The 13,487-nt window shown below is 52.4% G+C and overlaps 1 protein-coding gene across 1 annotated transcript in view; it reads right to left on the reverse strand.

Moving 5' to 3' along the window:
- Window positions 1-13,487, reverse strand: part of EFNA3 (ephrin A3) — a 113,689-nt gene that overhangs the window by 8,152 nt on the left and 92,050 nt on the right. The gene's annotated exons all lie outside the window — the stretch shown is intronic.

Below are 13,487 nucleotides of genomic sequence, written 5' to 3' on the forward strand. Positions count from 1 at the left end.
GTCACATGTAACCCCTATATAGGGCGACACAGACAGGGTGTGACGTCACATGTAACCCCTATAGAGGGCGACGCAGTCACAGGGTGTAACGTCACATGTAACCCCTATAGAGGGCGACACAGTCACAGGGTGTAACGTCACATGTAACCCCTATAGAGGGCGACACAGTCACAGGGTGTAACGTCACATGTAACCCCTATAGAGGGCAACGCAGTCACAGGGTGTAACGTCACATGTAACCCCTATAGAGGGCGACACAGTCACAGGGTGTAACGTCACATGTAACCCCTATAGAGGGCGACACAGTCACAGGGTGTAACGTCACATGTAACCCCTATAGAGGGCGACACAGTCACAGGGTGTAACGTCACATGTAACCCCTTATAGAGGGCGACAGTCACAGGGTGTAACCCCTATAGAGGGCAACGCAGTCACAGGGTGTAACGTCACATGTAACCCCTATAGAGGGCAACGCAGTCACAGGGTGTAACGTCACATGTAACCCCTATAGAGGGTGATACAGTCACAGGGTGTAACGTCACATGTAACCACTATAGAGGGCAACGCAGTCACAGGGTGTAACGTCACATGTAACCCCTATAGAGGGCGACAGTCACAGGGTGTAACGTCACATGTAACCCCTATAGAGGGCGACACAGTCACAGGGTGTAACGTCACATGTAACCCCTATAGAGGGCGACAGTCACAGGGTGTAACGTCACATGTAACCCCTATAGAGGGCGACACAGTCACAGGGTGTAACGTCACATGTAACCCCTATAGAGGGCGACACAGTCACAGGGTGTAACGTCACATGTAACCCCTATAGAGGGCGACACAGTCACAGGGTGTAACGTCACATGTAACCCCTATAGAGGGCGACACAGTCGCAGGGTGTAACCACTATAGAGGGCAACGCAGTCACAGGGTGTAACGTCACATGTAACCCCTTATAGAGGGCGACAGTCACAGGGTGTAACCACTATAGAGGGCGACACAGTCACAGGGTGTAACCACTATAGAGGGCGATACAGTCACAGGGTGTAACCACTATAGAGGGCAACGCAGTCACAGGGTGTAACGTCACATGTAACCCCTATAGAGGGCGACACAGTCACAGGGTGTAACGTCACATGTAACCCCTATAGAGGGCGACACAGTCACAGGGTGTAACGTCACATGTAACCCCTATAGAGGGCGACACAGTCACAGGGTGTAACGTCACATGTAACCCCTATAGAGGGCGACACAGTCACAGGGTGTAACCACTATAGAGGGCGACACAGTCAAGGGGTGTAACCTCACATGTAACCCCTATAGAGGGCGACGCAGTCAAGGGGTGTAACCTCACATGTAACCCCTATAGAGGGCGACGCAGTCACAGGGTGTAACCACTATAGAGGGCGACACAGTCACAGGGTGTAACCACTATAGAGGGCGACACAGTCACAGGGTGTAACGTCACATGTAACCCCTATAGAGGGCGACGCAGTCACAGGGTGTAACGTCACATGTAACCCCTATAGAGGGCGACGCAGTCACAGGGTGTAACGTCACATGTAACCCCTATAGAGGGCGACACAGTCACAGGGTGTAACGTCACATGTAACCCCTATAGAGGGCGACACAGTCACAGGGTGTAACCTCACATGTAACCCCTATAGAGGGCGACGCAGTCACAGGGTGTAACGTCACATGTAACCCCTATAGAGGGCGACACAGTCACAGGGTGTAACGTCACATGTAACCCCTATAGAGGGCGACACAGTCACAGGGTGTAACGTCACATGTAACCCCTATAGAGGGTGATACAGTCACAGGGTGTAACCTCACATGTAACCCCTATAGAGGGCGACAGTCACAGGGTGTAACCTCACATGTAACCCCTATAGAGGGCGACGCAGACACAGGGTGTAACCACTATAGAGGGCAACGCAGTCACAGGGTGTAACGTCACATGTAACCCCTATAGAGGGCGACACAGTCGCAGGGTGTAACCACTATAGAGGGCAACGCAGTCACAGGGTGTAACGTCACATGTAACCCCTATAGAGGGCGACGCAGTCAAGGGGTGTAACCTCACATGTAACCCCTATAGAGGGCGACGCAGTCACAGGGTGTAACGTCACATGTAACCCCTATAGAGGGCGACACAGTCACAGGGTGTAACGTCACATGTAACCCCTATAGAGGGCGACAGTCACAGGGTGTAACCACTATAGAGGGCGACACAGTCACAGGGTGTAACCACTATAGAGGGCGACACAGTCACAGGGTGTAACGTCACATGTAACCCCTTATAGAGGGCGACAGTCACAGGGTGTAACCACTATAGAGGGCGACACAGTCACAGGGTGTAACGTCACATGTAACCCCTATAGAGGGCGACACAGTCACAGGGTGTAACGTCACATGTAACCCCTATAGAGGGTGATACAGTCACAGGGTGTAACCTCACATGTAACCCCTATAGAGGGCGACAGTCACAGGGTGTAACCTCACATGTAACCCCTATAGAGGGCGACGCAGACACAGGGTGTAACCACTATAGAGGGCAACGCAGTCACAGGGTGTAACGTCACATGTAACCCCTATAGAGGGCGACACAGTCGCAGGGTGTAACCACTATAGAGGGCAACGCAGTCACAGGGTGTAACGTCACATGTAACCCCTATAGAGGGCGACGCAGTCAAGGGGTGTAACCTCACATGTAACCCCTATAGAGGGCGACGCAGTCACAGGGTGTAACGTCACATGTAACCCCTATAGAGGGCGACACAGTCACAGGGTGTAACGTCACATGTAACCCCTATAGAGGGCGACAGTCACAGGGTGTAACCCCTATAGAGGGCGACACAGTCACAGGGTGTAACCCCTATAGAGGGCGACGCAGTCACAGGGTGTAACCCCTATAGAGGGGGACAGTCACAGGGTGTAACGTCACATGTAACCCCTATAGAGGGCGACACAGTCACAGGGTGTAACCACTATAGAGGGCGACACAGTCACAGGGTGTAACGTCACATGTAACCCCTATAGAGGGCGACGCAGTCACAGGGTGTAATGTCACATGTAACCCCTATAGAGGGCGACAGTCACAGGGTGTAACGTCACATGTAACCCCTATAGAGGGCGACGCAGTCACAGGGTGTAATGTCACATGTAACCCCTATAGAGGGCGACACAGTCACAGGGTGTAACGTCACATGTAACCCCTATAGAGGGCGACACAGTCACAGGGTGTAACGTCACATGTAACCCCTATAGAGGGCGACACAGTCACAGGGTGTAACCACTATAGAGGGCAAAGCAGTCACAGGGTGTAACGTCACATGTAACCCCTATAGAGGGCGACAGTCACAGGGTGTAACCCCTATAGAGGGTGATACAGTCACAGGGTGTAACGTCACATGTAACCCCTATAGAGGGCGACACAGTCACAGGGTGTAATGTCACATGTAACCCCTATAGAGGGCGACACAGTCACAGGGTGTAACCACTATAGAGGGCAACGCAGTCACAGGGCGTAACCCCTATAGAGGGCGACACAGTCACAGGGTGTAACCACTATAGAGGGCAACGCAGTCACAGGGCGTAACCCCTATAGAGGGCGACACAGTCACAGGGCGTAACCCCTATAGAGGGGGACTGTCACAGGGTGTAACGTCACATGTAACCCCTATAGAGGGCGATACAGTCACAGGGTGTAACGTCACATATAACCCCTATAGAGGGCGACACAGTCACAGGGTGTAACCACTATAGAGGGCAACGCAGTCACAGGGTGTAACGTCACATGTAACCTCTATAGAGGGCGACACAGTCACAGGGTGTAACGTCACATGTAACCCCTATAGAGGGCGACACAGTCACAGGGTGTAACGTCACATGTAACCCCTATAGAGGGCGACGCAGTCACAGGGTGTAACGTCACATGTAACCCCTATAGAGGACAACGCAGTCACAGGGTGTAATGTCACATGTAACCCCTATAGAGGGCGACACAGTCACAGGGTGTAACGTCACATGTAACCCCTATAGAGGGCGACGCAGTCACAGGGTGTAATGTCACATGTAACCCCTATAGAGGGCGACAGTCACAGGGTGTAACGTCACATGTAACCCCTATAGAGGGCGACGCAGTCACAGGGTGTAATGTCACATGTAACCCCTATAGAGGGCGACACAGTCACAGGGTGTAACGTCACATGTAACCCCTATAGAGGGCGACACAGTCACAGGGTGTAACGTCACATGTAACCCCTATAGAGGGCGACACAGTCACAGGGTGTAACCCCTATAGAGGGCGACACAGTCACAGGGTGTAACCCCTATAGAGGGGGACAGTCACAGGGTGTAACGTCACATGTAACCCCTATAGAGGGCGATACAGTCACAGGGTGTAACGTCACATGTAACCCCTATAGAGGGCGACACAGTCACAGGGTGTAACGTCACATGTAACCCCTTATAGAGGGCGACAGTCACAGGGTGTAACGTCACATGTAACCCCTATAGAGGGCGACAGTCACAGGGTGTAACGTCACATGTAACCCCTATAGAGGGCGACAGAGTCACAGGGTGTAACCACTATAGAGGGCAACGCAGTCACAGGGTGTAACGTCACATGTAACCCCTATAGAGGGCGACGCAGTCACAGGTTGTAACCCCTATAGAGGGCGACACAGTCACAGGGTGTAACCCCTATAGAGGGTGATACAGTCACAGGGTGTAACCCCTATAGAGGGCGACAGTCACAGGGTGTAACGTCACATGTAACCCCTATAGAGGGCGACAGTCACAGGGTGTAACGTCACATGTAACCCCTATAGAAGGCGACGCAGTCACAGGGTGTAACGTCACATGTAACCCCTATAGAGGGCGACGCAGTCACAGGTTGTAACCCCTATAGAGGGTGATACAGTCACAGGGTGTAACGTCACATGTAACCCCTATAGAGGGCGACACAGTCACAGGGTGTAACCACTATAGAGGGCAACGCAGTCACAGGGTGTAACGTCACATGTAACCCCTATAGAGGGCGACAGTCACAGGGTGTAACCACTATAGAGGGCAACGCAGTCACAGGGTGTAATGTCACATGTAACCCCTATAGAGGGCGACACAGTCACAGGGCGTAACCCCTATAGAGGGGGACTGTCACAGGGTGTAACGTCACATGTAACCCCTATAGAGGGTGATACAGTCACAGGGTGTAACGTCACATGTAACCCCTATAGAGGGCGACACAGTCACAGGGTGTAATGTCACATGTAACCCCTATAGAGGGCGACACAGTCACAGGGTGTAACCACTATAGAGGGCAACGCAGTCACAGGGCGTAACCCCTATAGAGGGCGACACAGTCACAGGGTGTAACCACTATAGAGGGCAACGCAGTCACAGGGCGTAACCCCTATAGAGGGCGACACAGTCACAGGGCGTAACCCCTATAGAGGGGGACTGTCACAGGGTGTAACGTCACATGTAACCCCTATAGAGGGCGACACAGTCACAGGGTGTAACCACTATAGAGGGCAACGCAGTCACAGGGCGTAACCCCTATAGAGGGGGACAGTCACAGGGTGTAACGTCACATGTAACCCCTATAGAGGGCGATACAGTCACAGGGTGTAACGTCACATGTAACCCCTATAGAGGGCGACACAGTCACAGGGTGTAACCACTATAGAGGGCAACGCAGTCACAGGGTGTAACGTCACATGTAACCCCTATAGAGGGCGACACAGTCACAGGGTGTAACGTCACATGTAACCCCTATAGAGGGCGACACAGTCACAGGGTGTAACGTCACATGTAACCCCTATAGAGGGCGACGCAGTCACAGGGTGTAACGTCACATGTAACCACTATAGAGGACAACGCAGTCACAGGGTGTAATGTCACATGTAACCCCTATAGAGGGCGACACAGTCACAGGGTGTAACGTCACATGTAACCCCTATAGAGGGCGACGCAGTCACAGGGTGTAATGTCACATGTAACCCCTATAGAGGGCGACAGTCACAGGGTGTAACGTCACATGTAACCCCTATAGAGGGCAACGCAGTGACAGGGTGTAACGTCACATGTAACCCCTATAGAGGGCGACAGTCACAGGGTGTAACGTCACATGTAACCCCTATAGAGGGCGACGCAGTCACAGGGTGTAATGTCACATGTAACCCCTATAGAGGGCGACACAGTCACAGGGTGTAACGTCACATGTAACCCCTATAGAGGGTGATACAGTCACAGGGTGTAACCACTATAGAGGGCAACGCAGTCACAGGGTGTAATGTCACATGTAACCCCTATAGAGGGCGACACAGTCACAGGGTGTAATGTCACATGTAACCCCTATAGAGGGCGACACAGTCACAGGGTGTAACCACTATAGAGGGCAACGCAGTCACAGGGTGTAACGTCACATGTAACCCCTATAGAGGGCGACGCAGTCACAGGGTGTAATGTCACATGTAACCCCTATAGAGGGCGACAGTCACAGGGTGTAACGTCACATGTAACCCCTATAGAGGGCGACGCAGTCACAGGGTGTAATGTCACATGTAACCCCTATAGAGGGCGACACAGTCACAGGGTGTAACGTCACATGTAACCCCTATAGAGGGCGACACAGTCACAGGGTGTAACGTCACATGTAACCCCTATAGAGGGCAACGCAGTCACAGGGTGTAACGTCACATGTAACCCCTATAGAGGGCGACAGTCACAGGGTGTAACGTCACATGTAACCACTATAGAGGGTGATACAGTCACAGGGTGTAACGTCACATGTAACCCCTATAGAGGGCGACACAGTCACAGGGTGTAACCCCTATAGAGGGCGACACAGTCACAGGGCGTAACCCCTATAGAGGGCGACGCAGTCACAGGGTGTAACGTCACATGTAACCACTATAGAGGGTGATACAGTCACAGGGTGTAACGTCACATGTAACCCCTATAGAGGGCGACACAGTCACAGGGTGTAACGTCACATGTAACCCCTATAGAGGGCGACACAGTCACAGGGTGTAACGTCACATGTAACCCCTATAGAGGGCGACACAGTCACAGGGTGTAACGTCACATGTAACCCCTATAGAGGGCGACACAGTCACAGGGTGTAACGTCACATGTAACCCCTATAGAGGGCGACACAGTCACAGGGTGTAACCCCTATAGAGGGCAACGCAGTCACAGGGTGTAACCCCTATAGAGGGCGACACAGTCACAGGGTGTAACCACTATAGAGGGGCAACGCAGTCACAGGGTGTAACCCCTATAGAGGGCGACACAGTCACAGGGTGTAACCCCTATAGAGGGCGACACAGTCACAGGGTGTAACGTCACATGTAACCCCTATAGAGGGCGACAGTCACAGGGTGTAACGTCACATGTAACCCCTATAGAGGGCGACAGTCACAGGGTGTAACGTCACATGTAACCCCTATAGAGGGCGACAGAGTCACAGGGTGTAACCACTATAGAGGGCGACGCAGTCACAGGTTGTAACCCCTATAGAGGGCGACACAGTCACAGGGTGTAACCCCTATAGAGGGTGATACAGTCACAGGGTGTAACGTCACATGTAACCCCTATAGAGGGCGACAGTCACAGGGTGTAACGTCACATGTAACCCCTATAGAGGGCGACGCAGTCACAGGGTGTAATGTCACATGTAACCCCTATAGAGGGCGACACAGTCACAGGGTGTAACGTCACATGTAACCCCTATAGAGGGCGATACAGTCACAGGGTGTAACCACTATAGAGGGCGACACAGTCACAGGGTGTAACCCCTATAGAGGGGGACAGTCACAGGGTGTAACGTCACATGTAACCCCTATAGAGGGCGATACAGTCACAGGGTGTAACGTCACATGTAACCCCTATAGAGGGCGACACAGTCACAGGGTGTAACGTCACATGTAACCCCTTATAGAGGGCGACAGTCACAGGGTGTAACGTCACATGTAACCCCTATAGAGGGCGACAGAGTCACAGGGTGTAACCACTATAGAGGGCAACGCAGTCACAGGGTGTAACGTCACATGTAACCCCTATAGAGGGCGACGCAGTCACAGGTTGTAACCCCTATAGAGGGCGACACAGTCACAGGGTGTAACCCCTATAGAGGGTGATACAGTCACAGGGTGTAACCCCTATAGAGGGCGACAGTCACAGGGTGTAACGTCACATGTAACCCCTATAGAGGGCGACAGTCACAGGGTGTAACGTCACATGTAACCCCTATAGAAGGCGACGCAGTCACAGGGTGTAACGTCACATGTAACCCCTATAGAGGGCGACGCAGTCACAGGTTGTAACCCCTATAGAGGGTGATACAGTCACAGGGTGTAACGTCACATGTAACCCCTATAGAGGGCGACACAGTCACAGGGTGTAACGTCACATGTAACCCCTATAGAGGGCGACGCAGTCACAGGGTGTAATGTCACATGTAACCCCTATAGAGGGCGACACAGTCACAGGGTGTAACGTCACATGTAACCCCTATAGAGGGCAACGCAGTCACAGGGTGTAACGTCACATGTAACCCCTATAGAGGGCGACACAGTCACAGGGTGTAACGTCACATGTAACCCCTATAGAGGGCGACAGTCACAGGGTGTAATGTCACATGTAACCCCTATAGAGGGCGACACAGTCACAGGGTGTAACGTCACATGTAACCCCTATAGAGGGCGACAGTCACAGGGTGTAATGTCACATGTAACCCCTATAGAGGGCGACACAGTCACAGGGTGTAACGTCACATGTAACCCCTATAGAGGGCGACAGTCACAGGGTGTAACGTCACATGTAACCCCTATAGAGGGCGACGCAGTCACAGGGTGTAATGTCACATGTAACCCCTATAGAGGGCGACACAGTCACAGGGTGTAACGTCACATGTAACCCCTATAGAGGGCGACAGTCACAGGGTGTAACGTCACATGTAACCCCTATAGAGGGCGACAGAGTCACAGGGTGTAACCACTATAGAGGGCAACGCAGTCACAGGGTGTAACGTCACATGTAACCCCTATAGAGGGCGACACAGTCACAGGGTGTAACGTCACATGTAACCCCTATAGAGGGCGACAGAGTCACAGGGTGTAACCACTATAGAGGGCAACGCAGTCACAGGGTGTAACGTCACATGTAACCCCTATAGAGGGCGACAGAGTCACAGGGTGTAACCACTATAGAGGGTGATACAGTCACAGGGTGTAACGTCACATGTAACCCCTATAGAGGGCGACAGAGTCACAGGGTGTAACCACTATAGAGGGCAACGCAGTCACAGGGTGTAACGTCACATGTAACCCCTATAGAGGGCGACACAGTCACAGGGTGTAACCCCTATAGAGGGTGATACAGTCACAGGGTGTAACCCCTATAGAGGGCGACAGTCACAGGGTGTAACGTCACATGTAACCCCTATAGAGGGCGACAGTCACAGGGTGTAACGTCACATGTAACCCCTATAGAGGGCGACACAGTCACAGGGTGTAACGTCACATGTAACCCCTATAGCGGGCGACAGTCACAGGGTGTAACGTCACATGTAACCCCTATAGAGGGCGACGCAGTCACAGGGTGTAATGTCACATGTAACCCCTATAGAGGGCGACACAGTCACAGGGTGTAACGTCACATGTAACCCCTATAGAGGGCGACAGTCACAGGGTGTAATGTCACATGTAACCCCTATAGAGGGCGACACAGTCACAGGGTGTAACGTCACATGTAACCCCTATAGAGGGCGACAGTCACAGGGTGTAACGTCACATGTAACCCCTATAGAGGGCGACGCAGTCACAGGGTGTAATGTCACATGTAACCCCTATAGAGGGCGACACAGTCACAGGGTGTAACGTCACATGTAACCCCTATAGAGGGCGACACAGTCACAGGGTGTAACCACTATAGAGGGCAACGCAGTCACAGGGTGTAACGTCACATGTAACCCCTATAGAGGGCGACGCAGTCACAGGGTGTAATGTCACATGTAACCCCTATAGAGGGCGACACAGTCACAGGGTGTAACGTCACATGTAACCCCTATAGAGGGCGACGCAGTCACAGGGTGTAATGTCACATGTAACCCCTATAGAGGGCGACACAGTCACAGGGTGTAACGTCACATGTAACCCCTATAGAGGGCGACGCAGTCACAGGGTGTAACGTCACATGTAACCCCTTATAGAGGGCGACAGTCACAGGGTGTAACGTCACATGTAACCCCTATAGAGGGCGACACAGTCACAGGGTGTAACGTCACATGTAACCCCTTATAGAGGGCGACAGTCACAGGGTGTAACGTCACATGTAACCCCTATAGAGGGCGACACAGTCACAGGGTGTAACGTCACATGTAACCCCTATAGAGGGCGACACAGTCACAGGGTGTAACGTCACATGTAACCCCTATAGAGGGCGACGCAGTCACAGGGTGTAACCCCTATAGAGGGCGACACAGTCACAGGGTGTAACGTCACATGTAACCCCTATAGAGGGCGACGCAGTCACAGGGTGTAACCCCTATAGAGGGCGATACAGTCACAGGGTGTAATGTCACATGTAACCCCTATAGAGGGCGACACAGTCACAGGGTGTAACGTCACATGTAACCCCTATAGAGGGCGACGCAGTCACAGGGTGTAACCCCTATAGAGGGCGACACAGTCACAGGGTGTAACGTCACATGTAACCCCTATAGAGGGCGACACAGTCACAGGGTGTAACGTCACATGTAACCCCTATAGAGGGCGACACAGTCACAGGGTGTAACGTCACATGTAACCCCTATAGAGGGCGACGCAGTCACAGGGTGTAACCACTATAGAGGGCAACGCAGTCACAGGGTGTAACCCCTATAGAGGGCGACACAGTCACAGGGTGTAACGTCACATGTAACCCCTATAGAGGGCGACGCAGTCACAGGGTGTAACGTCACATGTAACCCCTATAGAGGGCGACGCAGTCACAGGGTGTAACGTCACATGTAACCCCTATAGAGGGCGACACAGTCACAGGGTGTAACGTCACATGTAACCCCTATAGAGGGCGACACAGTCACAGGGTGTAACGTCACATGTAACCCCTATAGAGGGCGACACAGTCACAGGGTGTAACGTCACATGTAACCCCTATAGAGGGTGATACAGTCACAGGGTGTAACGTCACATGTAACCCCTATAGAGGGCGACACAGTCACAGGGTGTAACCACTATAGAGGGCAACGCAGTCACAGGGTGTAACGTCACATGTAACCCCTATAGAGGGCGACACAGTCACAGGGTGTAACGTCACATGTAACCCCTATAGAGGGCGACACAGTCACAGGGTGTAACGTCACATGTAACCCCTATAGAGGGCGACACAGTCACAGGGTGTAACGTCACATGTAACCCCTATAGAGGGCGACACAGTCACAGGGTGTAACGTCACATGTAACCCCTATAGAGGGCGACGCAGTCACAGGGTGTAACCACTATAGAGGGCAACGCAGTCACAGGGTGTAACCCCTATAGAGGGCGACACAGTCACAGGGTGTAACGTCACATGTAACCCCTATAGAGGGCGACGCAGTCACAGGGTGTAACGTCACATGTAACCCCTATAGAGGGCGACACAGTCACAGGGTGTAACGTCACATGTAACCCCTATAGAGGGCGACGCAGTCACAGGGTGTAACGTCACATGTAACCCCTATAGAGGGCGACACAGTCACAGGGTGTAACGTCACATGTAACCCCTATAGAGGGCGACACAGTCACAGGGTGTAACGTCACATGTAACCCCTATAGAGGGCGACACAGTCACAGGGTGTAACGTCACATGTAACCCCTATAGAGGGTGATACAGTCACAGGGTGTAACGTCACATGTAACCCCTATAGAGGGTGATACAGTCACAGGGTGTAACGTCACATGTAACCCCTATAGAGGGCGACACAGTCGCAGGGTGTAACCACTATAGAGGGCAACGCAGTCACAGGGTGTAACGTCACATGTAACCCCTATAGAGGGCGACACAGTCACAGGGTGTAACGTCACATGTAACCCCTTATAGAGGGCGACAGTCACAGGGTGTAACGTCACATGTAACCCCTATAGAGGGCAACGCAGTCACAGGGTGTAACGTCACATGTAAACCCTATAGAGGGTGACACAGTCACAGGGTGTAACCTCACATGTAACCCCTATAGAGGGTGATACAGTCACAGGGTGTAACCTCACATGTAACCCCTATAGAGGGTGATACAGTCACAGGGTGTAACGTCACATGTAACCCCTATAGAGGGCAACGCAGTCACAGGGTGTAACGTCACATGTAACCCCTATAGAGGGCGACAGTCACAGGGTGTAACGTCACATGTAACCCCTATAGAGGGTGACACGGGTGTAACGTCACATGTAACCCCTATAGAGGGCGACGCAGTCACAGGGTGTAACGTCACATGTAACCCCTATAGAGGGCGACACAGTCACAGGGTGTAACGTCACATGTAACCCCTATAGAGGGCGACGCAGTCAAGGGGTGTAACCACTATAGAGGGCAACGCAGTCACAGGGTGTAACGTCACATGTAACCACTATAGAGGGCAACGCAGTCACAGGGTGTAACGTCACATGTAACCCCTATAGAGGGCGACACAGTCACAGGGTGTAACGTCACATGTAACCCCTATAGAGGGCGACACAGTCACAGGGTGTAACCTCACATGTAACCCCTATAGAGGGCGACACAGTCACAGGGTGTAACGTCACATGTAACCCCTTATAGAGGGCGACAGTCACAGGGTGTAACGTCACATGTAACCCCTATAGAGGGCGACGCAGTCACAGGGTGTAACGTCACATGTAACCCCTATAGAGGGCGACACAGTCACAGGGTGTAACGTCACATGTAACCCCTATAGAGGGCGACACAGTCACAGGGTGTAACCACTATAGAGGGCAACGCAGTCACAGGGTGTAACGTCACATGTAACCCCTATAGAGGGCGACACAGTCACAGGGTGTAACGTCACATGTAACCCCTATAGAGGGCGACACAGTCACAGGGTGTAACCACTATAGAGGGCGACAGTCACAGGGTGTAACGTCACATGTAACCCCTATAGAGGGCGACACAGTCACAGGGTGTAACCACTATAGAGGGCGACAGTCACAGGGTGTAACGTCACATGTAACCCCTATAGAGGGCGACACAGTCACAGGGTGTAACCCCTATAGAGGGCAACGCAGTCACAGGGTGTAACGTCACATGTAACCCCTATAGAGGGCGACACAGTCACAGGGCGTAACCCCTATAGAGGGCAACGCAGTCACAGGGTGTAACGTCACATGTAACCCCTATAGAGGGCGACACAGTCACAGGGTGTAACCACTATAGAGGGCAACGCAGTCACAGGGTGTAACCACTATAGAGGGCGACAGTCACAGGGTGTAACGTCACATGTAACCACT

This window comes from Pseudophryne corroboree, chromosome 12 (assembly GCF_028390025.1).
Source record: "Pseudophryne corroboree isolate aPseCor3 chromosome 12, aPseCor3.hap2, whole genome shotgun sequence".
Lineage (NCBI taxonomy): Eukaryota > Metazoa > Chordata > Amphibia > Anura > Myobatrachidae > Pseudophryne > Pseudophryne corroboree.